Source organism: Plutella xylostella, chromosome 18, assembly GCF_932276165.1.
Source record: "Plutella xylostella chromosome 18, ilPluXylo3.1, whole genome shotgun sequence".
NCBI classification, from domain to species: Eukaryota; Metazoa; Arthropoda; class Insecta; order Lepidoptera; family Plutellidae; genus Plutella; species Plutella xylostella.
In genome coordinates this window covers 7855180-7866038 of record NC_063998.1, presented here as the reverse complement: position 1 = coordinate 7866038, position 10859 = coordinate 7855180, and the positions used below count along the sequence as shown (strand labels likewise).

Sequence of the window (10859 nt, the reverse complement as noted above, 5' to 3'; positions counted from 1 at the left end):
GTGTGCGCAGTACACAGGAGCACTCTCTGTTCCATCACTCTCATAGCCCAATGGGACGGATTGACCGACACGACTGGAGAGAGCTAGGCGCAGGACCGACTGCTTTACATGCCCATCCGACAGCATGGATCGTTTCACTGTTTCGGACATCAGGTGATCAGCCTTCTATGTCCTAACCAAACTCAGAACCACAATTTAGAAACACAAATTGATGGTCCTACCCGGGAATGGAACCCGGGACCTCTGGGTCATGAAGCGAAGCTTCTACCACTAGACCACAGAGGCAGTCATTTCGCACATCTAGATAATATGTGAATCCATCATCCCGCAGTGGACCAGTATGGTGGGAATAGCTCGTTTGGCGCTACAATTTACTTACATGGTTTCTAAGTTAAATGTATACCATCCCGTTTACGATGAAGGAAAACATTGTGGCAACCTGCATATCTAGAGTTTTCATATCTAGATTATAATGTGAACCCACCAACCCGCAGTGGACCAGCATGGTGGGAAATGGTCCATGCATAGGAAAGCAGTTTAGACGTTAGGGAAATGTACAATGGTTCCATTCGAGATATCCAGGTGCAGGTACTTACACCCCCGCAGAGAATATAATAGAGCAGCCCGTTAAGCCACAACACCCGGATTGGTGGGAGGATCCACCATTTACAATGGAGATGAACCACCTCTACCAGCACCTCTACATGCCTAAATACTATAGTATCTTGTAAATATTTCAGTACATAATCAAAAAGATTTAAAAATAAAAACATATGTAAGTTTCAGAATTCTTTATCTTTATAATAATACCGACATACTTTTGTAGAATAATAATTTCACCACCACTGTTGAAATACTTACAAACTTATAATATATAAGGGACATATTAACATAGGAACACTTTTTCTAATATTATTCAACATTTCTTAAAACAAAAATGTTCATATATTTAAATCAACATAGGTATTACCTAATATAAAATAATATTTTAGTCACAGGAAATATAAATTTCTACTTAAATCATCACATCATCCACTACTGCACAACAGCATCTGGACCCATAACTAGTGACGATGGTTATGGGTCTAGATGCCCTTAACTTTGTATTTCTTGATAACTGTTGCGCAATTTCTATGAGGATATTGACTCCATCACGGGCAGCTGCTGCAAGGTCCCCTTTAGGCTTTAGGGCATTAGCCCATGCTGTCAGCAGTTCGGCCTCTCCCTGCTTTTCCTCTATGGCCATCACTCTGTCTACTTCTACATCAACTTGGTAGCGGCGGCTGGATCTATGCTGTGAGGTGCTGTGAGGATGAGCTGAGCGGCTTGATAGTTTAGGCCTGGGTATGATGCACCTCGACTTTAAGTATGTTATGATCCTGCCATTTACCACAGCAGTCCTCAGTCTGAAAAAAATAATTACACATTAAACATTAACTAACATTTAAAATAAAATGTTTTTCTTTCCAATACTTAATATTTAAAAAAAGTAATGAAGTATGATTAGTGGGTCATCCTGGGGGATTTTAGCTTACGGGGATTTTAATTTGGTAGTCATAACAAAATGAAAAGTAAACTTAAGATTTTAACTTACTTTACGTTACGTCTATCTTATCAAGACCCTTCGACCGCATTTAAGGTCGAGGCCATTGATGTTATTTTCTCATAATTTTAACTTCCCTAGGTCGGTCTTAAGAAGATCCCTGGCCATTCCTGGGTAACTTTCTAGATATTCTACAAGTAATTTCGTCTGGCGGTACGACGGCCGAGTTGCGGAACTCTGTGGGGAAAAACTAGGTTCATTATAATGATCATAGTGGATATACAGATGATTCTAACACGTTTGGTAACTGAACAACTTACCATAATATTGGTTTTTAAACTTTTTACGTTGTTACTTATTATGAAAATCCACCGACCGGCCATGACAACAAGAATTTTAATGACAATTTGTTTTTTTTTTCGTTTTCATTCATTCTTTCACAGAGTAACTGTCAAAATTGACTCACAATCCAACACAAGTTAGAACAAATTCGAATTAGAACACGATCGTGAGCCAATTCATGTCGGGAGTGCCAAATCTAACTTGAAATTGCCATAAACTTGTGTTCGATCTTAACACAATATGAATTTACGTCTTGCGTGCCAAGAGTAGGCCTACTGGAGACGAAATAGGCAGACGTTCCCCTCTGCCGGGGTAGTAGGCCAGAAAAGCCCACCGATTTATAAAAACTAGTTGCAGTCTCAATTTTCACTAGACTCAATCTAGTTGGCAAAGCGTTTGTTTCATAGAAAATGATTTGTTTACATACTAAAATGACAGCTTCAATTTATAGAATATCCGGATTCCGGATTTGATCACAGATTTGGTCATGGTTTATTGTTATTAGATGTTTCCTAGCAACCAATGTCATAAAAATGCAATAATGATGTACCGGTACGTAGATATGTATTAATCAAATTAATTAAATTAAATATAATATATATAAAAAGGTCATAGTTGGGAAGCGTCCGTAGTCGAGTTGGCTTCAGTAATCGTAACTGATCACTGAGGTTAAGCAACAACTGACATGGTCAGCCATTGGTAGGTACAGCATGGGTTACCGATTTCAAATGGTTCTTTTCTGGACGCTTCCGTGCTTCGGACGGGACGTTAAGCCGTGGGTCCCGGTTGCTGCTTCGGCAGCAGTCGTTAAGCCTAGTCAGAGGCCGCCCGAAGGGGCGGCTTGAAAGCATCTGACCGTCGGGTTGCCCACTTACCCGACAACTTCAGTGCATTGTACTCATTCAAAAACGGCGATACGGCTCGCGACCTATCAGGTGAGTATAAATGTACAGCGAAAAGCGGGTGACTTCGTTTATTAATCATTCATAATTCAATTTTACTATACCTAATTAATTTGATATTAGTATTTCTAACCCTTGTTCTCGAATTCATCGATAACACTTATCGATAATTGTTAAGGTCAACCGGGGCCATTGCGCCACAATACTTTGACTTTCATATTCATTTGATCATAACAAACAGACTATACGCCCTATTAAGCTATAACTTATGATACATATTAGGAAATTTTATCTAGTTTCATATTTTGATGCAATTTTGTAGAATTTTAAATATCTTTCACGTGTAAACGACGTTTCTACAAAAAATGGGATTTTTAGGCGCAATAACCCCTAGTGGGGCTAATGCCTCTTTCACTAGTTTTGTGTGCTTGGAAGAGCTTTTTACAAGTTTAAGTAGATATAATTTATAGAATTACTATTAACGTAGCTAATTATTAGCTTGTAAACGAAATACTGCGCTTATTTAAGGAGAATTAGTTGATCAAAAATTTTTGGGGCTATGGCGCCTACATACCCCAATTTCTTGTAGTGGCATTTACCCCATCCAAGATTCCAGGGGTGCTCAACATTTTATTTATGAATACTTTATAGGACTTAAAAAAGTATAAATACTTCATGACAAATTAAAATACAGTATAAAAGCATACAAGGGCATATTTTTTTCTAATTTGCAATCAAACCACAACTTTAAATTAGTAAGTATACCATTTTTAGAGTCTGACGGAATTTTGCTCTTACGAGGATAATCATTACAAAACTATCAGAGTTTTAAAAACAAGTGGGATCATTCTGTAATATGACTATTTTTTATTTATTATATGATTATTTTCTATATACCGTGTTAACAATATTATAAAATCGACACCAAATGACGCAAATTTTTAAAAATATTTAGTTTAGTATATATTTAAATTATTTATTTATTTATTAATGAAGTATGGAAAACCAACAACCAACCAATGGAATTATAGAACTAGTAATAGTTAAATTAATAGTAACAAACATGTCAGTTAAAGGTTTTCACATATAGAAACCTTATATTTTACTTAATTTACGATTAGCATCACAGTGAGCTAACAAATTTATTAATAATGTGGTCCTTAATTGAGTTATAACTACTATAAAATAGATCAACACCGGTATTCCTACATAGACGGTTGTAATACCGGTGTTGATCTATTTTATAGTTAATTTTTTAGTATTATTTACGTTTTAGTTGGATTACCTATCTAAGAATGTTAATTCTGATACGCTGTTAAATGTTCTTTAATATTGCAGAAGCCGTCATTAACCTAGTATAGGTATTTCGTTTAGGAGTAATTTAGTGCTAATGTCACTGGAACTTTTTCATTGCTCCTGAGTATATAAAATACTTTTATCATAACATAAAATGTTTAGAACCTCTGAAAATGGGGCTATTGCGCCGCAATAGAGGCAATAACCTCATCAGCCCAGAGGCATTTACCCCAAAAAAAAAGCTAAGCCTACACATTTTTAATTGCATATTGTATCCGAATCTTACGTTATTTCAATAAAATAATCAAAACAATATGTAAAGCAACAAAACAATAACAGTATTTACAGTTAGGAAATATAGATTCTTTTAAACAAACACACATTTGGAACGATTAAAAAAAACGTGTCAGGAAACCTGAGGTGGCCAAAAGAGGGGAAAAAATTAAAATGGCAGATTATTTAAGAAAATTTCCTCGGATACGACATCTATTGGTCAGTAGTAAAAGTTTGAGTTCCAAAGATAGATAGCAGATGACTCCAGTAGTTCTAAAATATGTGGTTCGGAAGATAAATGGATTCGAGGCATTAGCCCCGTAGGCGACTTGGCCCCGGTTGACCTTACATCCATTGGCAAGAAAAATGAAGACACTGTGTTCATTATTAAATGTCACTTCACGTAACCCTTATTGCTGGGAATTAAAACTCATAATGACATGTCCCATGAGACATAATCATAGTAAACGGTAATATTTCCCCCCGCAAAAATTGGCAGACTTTTTTGTATCAAGAAAGATCGCTATGACGCTTCCCGAGGGTACACCCGAGTCCGCGTTGTTCTATGTTTCCAATAGAAAATAAGTTTGGAATAGCTTTGTATTCTAAATTCAAATTAATTTTGTTTTAAAATCATGACATTCTTTTTTCAAACTCAGTCCGTTGCTTAGTAATCGTTGTAGTCTGTGGTGCTGAGGCAACCCTAAGGTGGCTTCTTTTTCAATGCGTATAACCACGTATAACTTATTATGCACCGTAGTCCAGTGAAATAAGGCGCATATTCCCTCAAAAATAAATTGGTAGGTAAGTAAATAAAAACGTGTGCGGCTGGAACGCGATCTAAATTAGATCTTATTGCTTATGGGATATTTCTTTGAAAGCCATTGCGAAGATGGACTTCTGTACTGGTACTAGTTATTATTCTGTGGCTATACTGAAATTTACATTGTTGGTCATCGTAATCAGACCCAAGTCGAAGGGTCATTCTCGTGACGTGTCTCCGTTTGACCAACCGTAAAATATCCTCTTAAAAAACAGTCAAAGTGGGTAGAGGACCTCTAGAGGTGAATAACTGGGATGATCGTTTTAGACATAGACTATTATTGAGGTCGCTTCACGGACGAACTTAGATTCTATCTATCTATCTATCTAATAATATACGAATAAGCGGAATAAGATGATGTGACACATACAAAAACAAAAGAAAAAAATCTGTCAGTATTTTGTTAACTGTCGAACCGTAAATTCAACCTAAGGACAACCTTTGTACCAATGAATAAGGCAATCTCCTAACCTAACTAATTCAAAATAAGGGCTCAGCGGCAATGATTTCAAAAGGAAGGATACGCCCTTCAGAACATTTTACTCAAACCTTCTTCATACAAGCAAAATAACTGCCATCTGTCATAATTTGATGGAACTATGACAGAGCCGAGCTACTTATCCTGACGACGCAACCTTGTACGTGCGTTCATATTTTACCGTCATCATCGGATAGTAGGTACTTAATAAATAATATGAGTGAGTTGCATGCGGACGTCCGTACAAGGTTACATCGTGCGGCCATTGTAGACTTTGGTAGTAAAATAATTATCGCTTTAAAATGTGTTTATTTATTAATTAAGGATGATACGATATTTCATATTCCTTTTTGACCTTCGTATCATAGTTTTTGTAGCCTTTCACAACAAAAATAGGTATATTTATCACAAGAAACAAAGACTATCTCTCCGTCACAGACAACTGTCGACTGAGGACCGTTGGCCCTAAAATGTCTATTTTAGGGCCAACGCGCGGGTGCCATTTTCTGGAGTGGTTTGGCCTGTCCTTACGCAGTAATATATATGTCAATGCTCAGCGGTAGAAGTTGGGTGTTATTTTTGGACACATTTATTTTGCACTGACACTCCATCTCGTATAAGTATTGTTAATCAAAGATCCGAAGGCCAAAAGTCAGGGCACTACGGGAAACAAGTTTAAATGTTAGGGGTAGGGGCAGGCTTACGCTAAATAAATCTCTTATCTACATACGGCCAACCTTCCGAGGGTCCAGTTAATGCACGTTGATCTTATACGTACACTTAGTTGTGGGAATGGATTACTACGGTACCTATGTAGGTACTTTAAGTAAGTAAGTCACTTTTACCAAACGCTAAACAGACAGACGTTTGACAGGCCACTAAATACGTTTAGCGTTTGGTGAAATTCCACTTAACTGGTTAATTTGATGAAATGCTGCGAATATCATATTGATAGTACCTACTTAATGATATCTAGAATATGTATTTCCTACCTACCACACTTAGGGCGTCTTGCATAACAAAGTTAAATAAAATTAAATAGTTTGTCTCTTGCTCTGACAGTATAATGTCAGAGCAAGAGGTCATAGATTTAGGGCCGATTTTTCAATGCTCAGATAGACAACCAGATAGCGTTTATTCGACAGATAGCGAAATATTGAATTTTTCAACCGTCAGATAGAACTTATTCGTCCAATAACTCAGTTAACTGGAGAATAAATCTATCTGCTGCTTGAGCCGCCAGATAGTGCTTATTCGATTGATAATTTGACATTTGAGGTTATTAAGTAAGTTCTTTTTTGTGTTTATACCAATTCTAAACTATACAAGCGCAGAGAATAATCGTCTTTTCAATGGATATTTTCGATGATATTGATGATTTGGCGATCGAAAAAGAGGTAGTAGGTAATGAACGAATGTATTAATCCTGTTGAAAAGAAAGTCAGAGTCGTCAAAACGAGGCACTGATCATTACAGCATGTGGGATGCAAAAGAATTTCATCGCCGAAAGGCGCCAGACTACAAACATTATGTTGATTTATTTTCAAGCATTAATTTAAAAAAAAAGAGGAATGTAGTAGCATTTCCTTCATAATAAAATATTAAGGTACATTATAGTTTTTCATTTTATGATAAGTAGGTAACCTATGCTACATATACCTAAGTATCTAAGACATCCCTCCTGCTTGGCGGCATGATCTTCTATGTCCAGTAGTGGACGGCTATAGGCTGAGGAGAAAAGAGAGAAACCATCCAGTACTTGATAATAAAACATAGGTGTTATTTCTTTCAGTTTTTATTCATTAAATTTAAATTAAGGATACGTTGAATGCTAATGTTGGAGCAAATGCCTAACACCTTTTCTTCTACATCGTTAAATGAAGGAGCATTTGAGGGCCCAGCTCCAGTTTTGTACATCTCCTGCCTTTGCAGGGAAGACTTCTTCTTACGACTTCTTCTTCATTGTTTTTTTGATGCCCTCGTACTTAAATTAAAGGATTTTCAATGAGCGGACTGGTTATACCACTGGAGTTAAAAGAAACTCAATTTTCTTCCATGCAGACTGCATGGAAGAAAATTATTATTTGTTGCTGCATCGGTCTTTTTATTTTCTATGACATGTTTGAATAAAATTTATCTACCACTCACTAACACAGTAACTTCATTAATATTAAAATTCGCCGAACGCTCTCTTTTTTGTGATTCCATTGCGATCCAAAAATAACAAATATAAATACCAAAATTGAAACAACCCAATAAACAACCAAACAAAACAGTCAGTGAGGCTTGTGGCTTGACAGTGACAGTTGACTCTGACAATCAAAATAGTAGTCTGTCCTGCTTTAGCACTAGGTGTCTACATATACTTGTTTCACCTTTCCAGAGTTCAAGTAGAAAAATCGGTAAGATAGTTACCTATGGAATAAATCACAATTGAAAAATGGTTTAGCAACTACCAAGCCGATAAACAGCCAAATAAAATTATTCGCTAGATAGTTATTTGACCTTTTATCCTGGCATTGAAAAATCGGCCCTTAATTATATTTAACTTTGTTGTGCAAGACGCCCTAAATGCCGGTTCCTCTACCAATTAATAATTTAAAGTTTTTTTTTGTAAAAAAAAATTATTTAATTTGATATGCTACAAAGCAACAAATTCAAATAATATAAGTAGGATCGTAAAAAAAGATATTGGGTAGGTATACACAAACGAATAAGTGGCCCCTATTGTCTCTATATTAGATTTAGGAACCTCTTAAAATCAGCATAAATAAGCACTATTTAAGTAAGTTTGCTTCACAAATAAAAAAATATACGCGAACGGCCATGACTGTATAGAGTTGCGAGTTTGTACACCGATCGAGAAGCGGCGAGTAAGGAGAGACGCCACCTAGTGGTCAGTACCGGCACTAACTCCGCTCCATACAATTTTGCGTTACGTTTCACTGCTCCATAGGTCATGATTATAATATCCTTGCCAGGTTAGGTTAGGTAATTAGAATGTCATGCAGCTTTTATACTTAATTGCTTCATTGAATACAAGTGCCTCAAGTAGGGATCCTGGTTAAACTTTCATCAGTGTCCACGCGATTCTTCTATGTAAATTTTGGACATAAGTTATTTTCTCAACTACACAAATAATAAATTATGATATTCAACTGATCAATTTGTGCTTTTAAAATCATTTAATTACCTAATGTACTTGATCAAAGTTCATTCTTGTGATTTTGGACCTATACTAGGGTTCCGTAAAATGTTGAAGCTAGCCTTTAGCCTGGTTTTCCGCATGTTGTGATTGAAACTTCGAGCCTTCGTGTCGTGGCGTGGGTTCCGTATACGTGGCCAGATATACTGGTGATGGCGACTTCATATCCATCGTTATGTCATATCTGTAAATAATAAAACTGATAAACTATCTTAAATCTCGATTTAAGAAACGTCAGTCCATATAAAACTTTACACTAATTCGAGATTTAACACTAAATCTAGATTTAATATGTTTGTGCAAGTGGGGCTATCTATAAGTAGCAAATGAATATGAAAGTTACAAGAAATCTATGGTCGATATCGATATCACCGCTCGCTCGCTGTACAGTGCCTTATTATTATATTATTCTTATCATAAATTTTCAACGTGAACGTGAAGTATAATTCATCGAGTAATTTTGTATGTAAATATGAACAGTGCCCCTGGCGGTCGGCAGCAGAACTAAAATTTTCCTACAAAATTCATTGAGTAATTTTACGTTCACAATTAAAATTTATGCTAACGGCTATGTACCTACGGCTCGCAAAAGAAGACCATAATGGGGAAAATAATGGGATCACTCGGAACGGGTAATGGTCGAATAGACTAATATAGACCGAGGATGCGTGCTTCACTACTATACCGTTCCATCTTCATTAGTAGAGTACAGCTATAAATGTAAGTATGTACCTACTTATGAGGTAGATACTGGTCGAAGGGTACACTTACACGTTCTGATAGCGGCTGATAAATCCCAGTACTAAATAGTAAACGATCGCAACTGCGAACAGCAAGCCCAATGCTACGTTAACAATGCACATGGTACACTTATTAAACTGCTACAAATAAAGCTGTAAAAGTAAATATAGTAGCTGTACAAAAAATATGTTTTTATCATATAATATACTCTAAGTAAGTTTTTATTGATGTAAAATCTTTTGTGACATTGAGTTAACGTCAGTTAACGTTGACATTCTTGCCTTGAAGCCACAGAGAAAGTAAACCACTTGGACTTGGAACATACAGTTGGAATCATGATATCATATCTGTAGCTCAGAATATGTACGTACGCTTATTAATTACCTACCACCACAATGGCACTCGCATGGCAATGTGAAAGAAAGAAAGAAAGAAAAGAATATTTATTGCCGAAACATTTGCAAACATGCGGAAAGAAACACTAGTACTAATACTATTTCTAAACATAATTATTCCTATAAATACAGACTTTCGGCAAAAGGTGCCATGCTCAGCATTTGCTGCCGTAAACAGATCTTTTGTGACAGGGCTGTTTTTCAGCACGTCCCTGGGTGTTGTGTTAACTAAATAAATATATCATTATATGTGAGTGGTGTGTGTCAGTGTGTATGTATTAGTGTTGCCACGAATAGTGAATTGGCCGAATACCGAATACCGAATATTCGGCGACGCTGCCGGCCGAAGCGCCGAATATTCGGCCGCCGAATATTCGGCGCTGTAACCTGCTTTTTTTGTTCCTGGAACTGCTTTGAAGAAGTCGCTACAGATTATATATTATGAGAAATGCTAATTATTAGGAGGCAAAATGCTGTGGCAAACGAGTTGAATTTTTATTTGATAATAGTTCGCCTAGATCGGATGGCCGATCCTTACAAGTGGTGGTCAGCAAACAAAAAACAATACCCGAACCTTTTGAAATTTGCAAAAACTTATCTTTCTTCACCTGGAAGTAGCGTTTATAGTGAGAGGTTATTTTCTGAGGATGGTTACAATGAAAAGCGCAATCGTGGGCTACCAAAAAATGCTGAAATGCTCGTTTTTATCCAGCACAACTTACTACTGATTAATTTTAAGTATTAAAATGTTGTGATTTTGAAATAAATACACAATTTTGATTAAAATAACAAGTCATTTTCTACATGATTTACTATTCGGTATTCGGCCCGAATAGTACGCACTATTCGGCCGAATACCGA

At 36.5% G+C, this 10859-nt stretch overlaps 3 long non-coding RNA genes across 3 annotated transcripts; 1 reads left to right on the top strand and 2 right to left on the bottom strand.

The window, feature by feature from the left end:
• Positions 1-777: 777 nt before the first annotated feature.
• LOC125489844 lies at positions 778-2034 on the bottom strand. Its single transcript, XR_007267273.1, has 3 exons — positions 1864-2034; positions 1595-1780; positions 778-1406 (listed from the first exon to the last, which is right to left on the bottom strand). It is a non-coding gene; the product is annotated as an uncharacterized LOC125489844 (long non-coding RNA).
• A 6233-nt stretch (positions 2035-8267) lies between these two features.
• LOC125489872 lies at positions 8268-8823 on the top strand. Its single transcript, XR_007267302.1, has 2 exons — positions 8268-8496; positions 8532-8823. It is a non-coding gene; the product is annotated as an uncharacterized LOC125489872 (long non-coding RNA).
• On the bottom strand, positions 8824-9870 carry LOC125489871. Its single transcript, XR_007267301.1, has 2 exons — positions 9634-9870; positions 8824-9046 (listed from the first exon to the last, which is right to left on the bottom strand). It is a non-coding gene; the product is annotated as an uncharacterized LOC125489871 (long non-coding RNA).
• Positions 9871-10859: the final 989 nt, after the last annotated feature.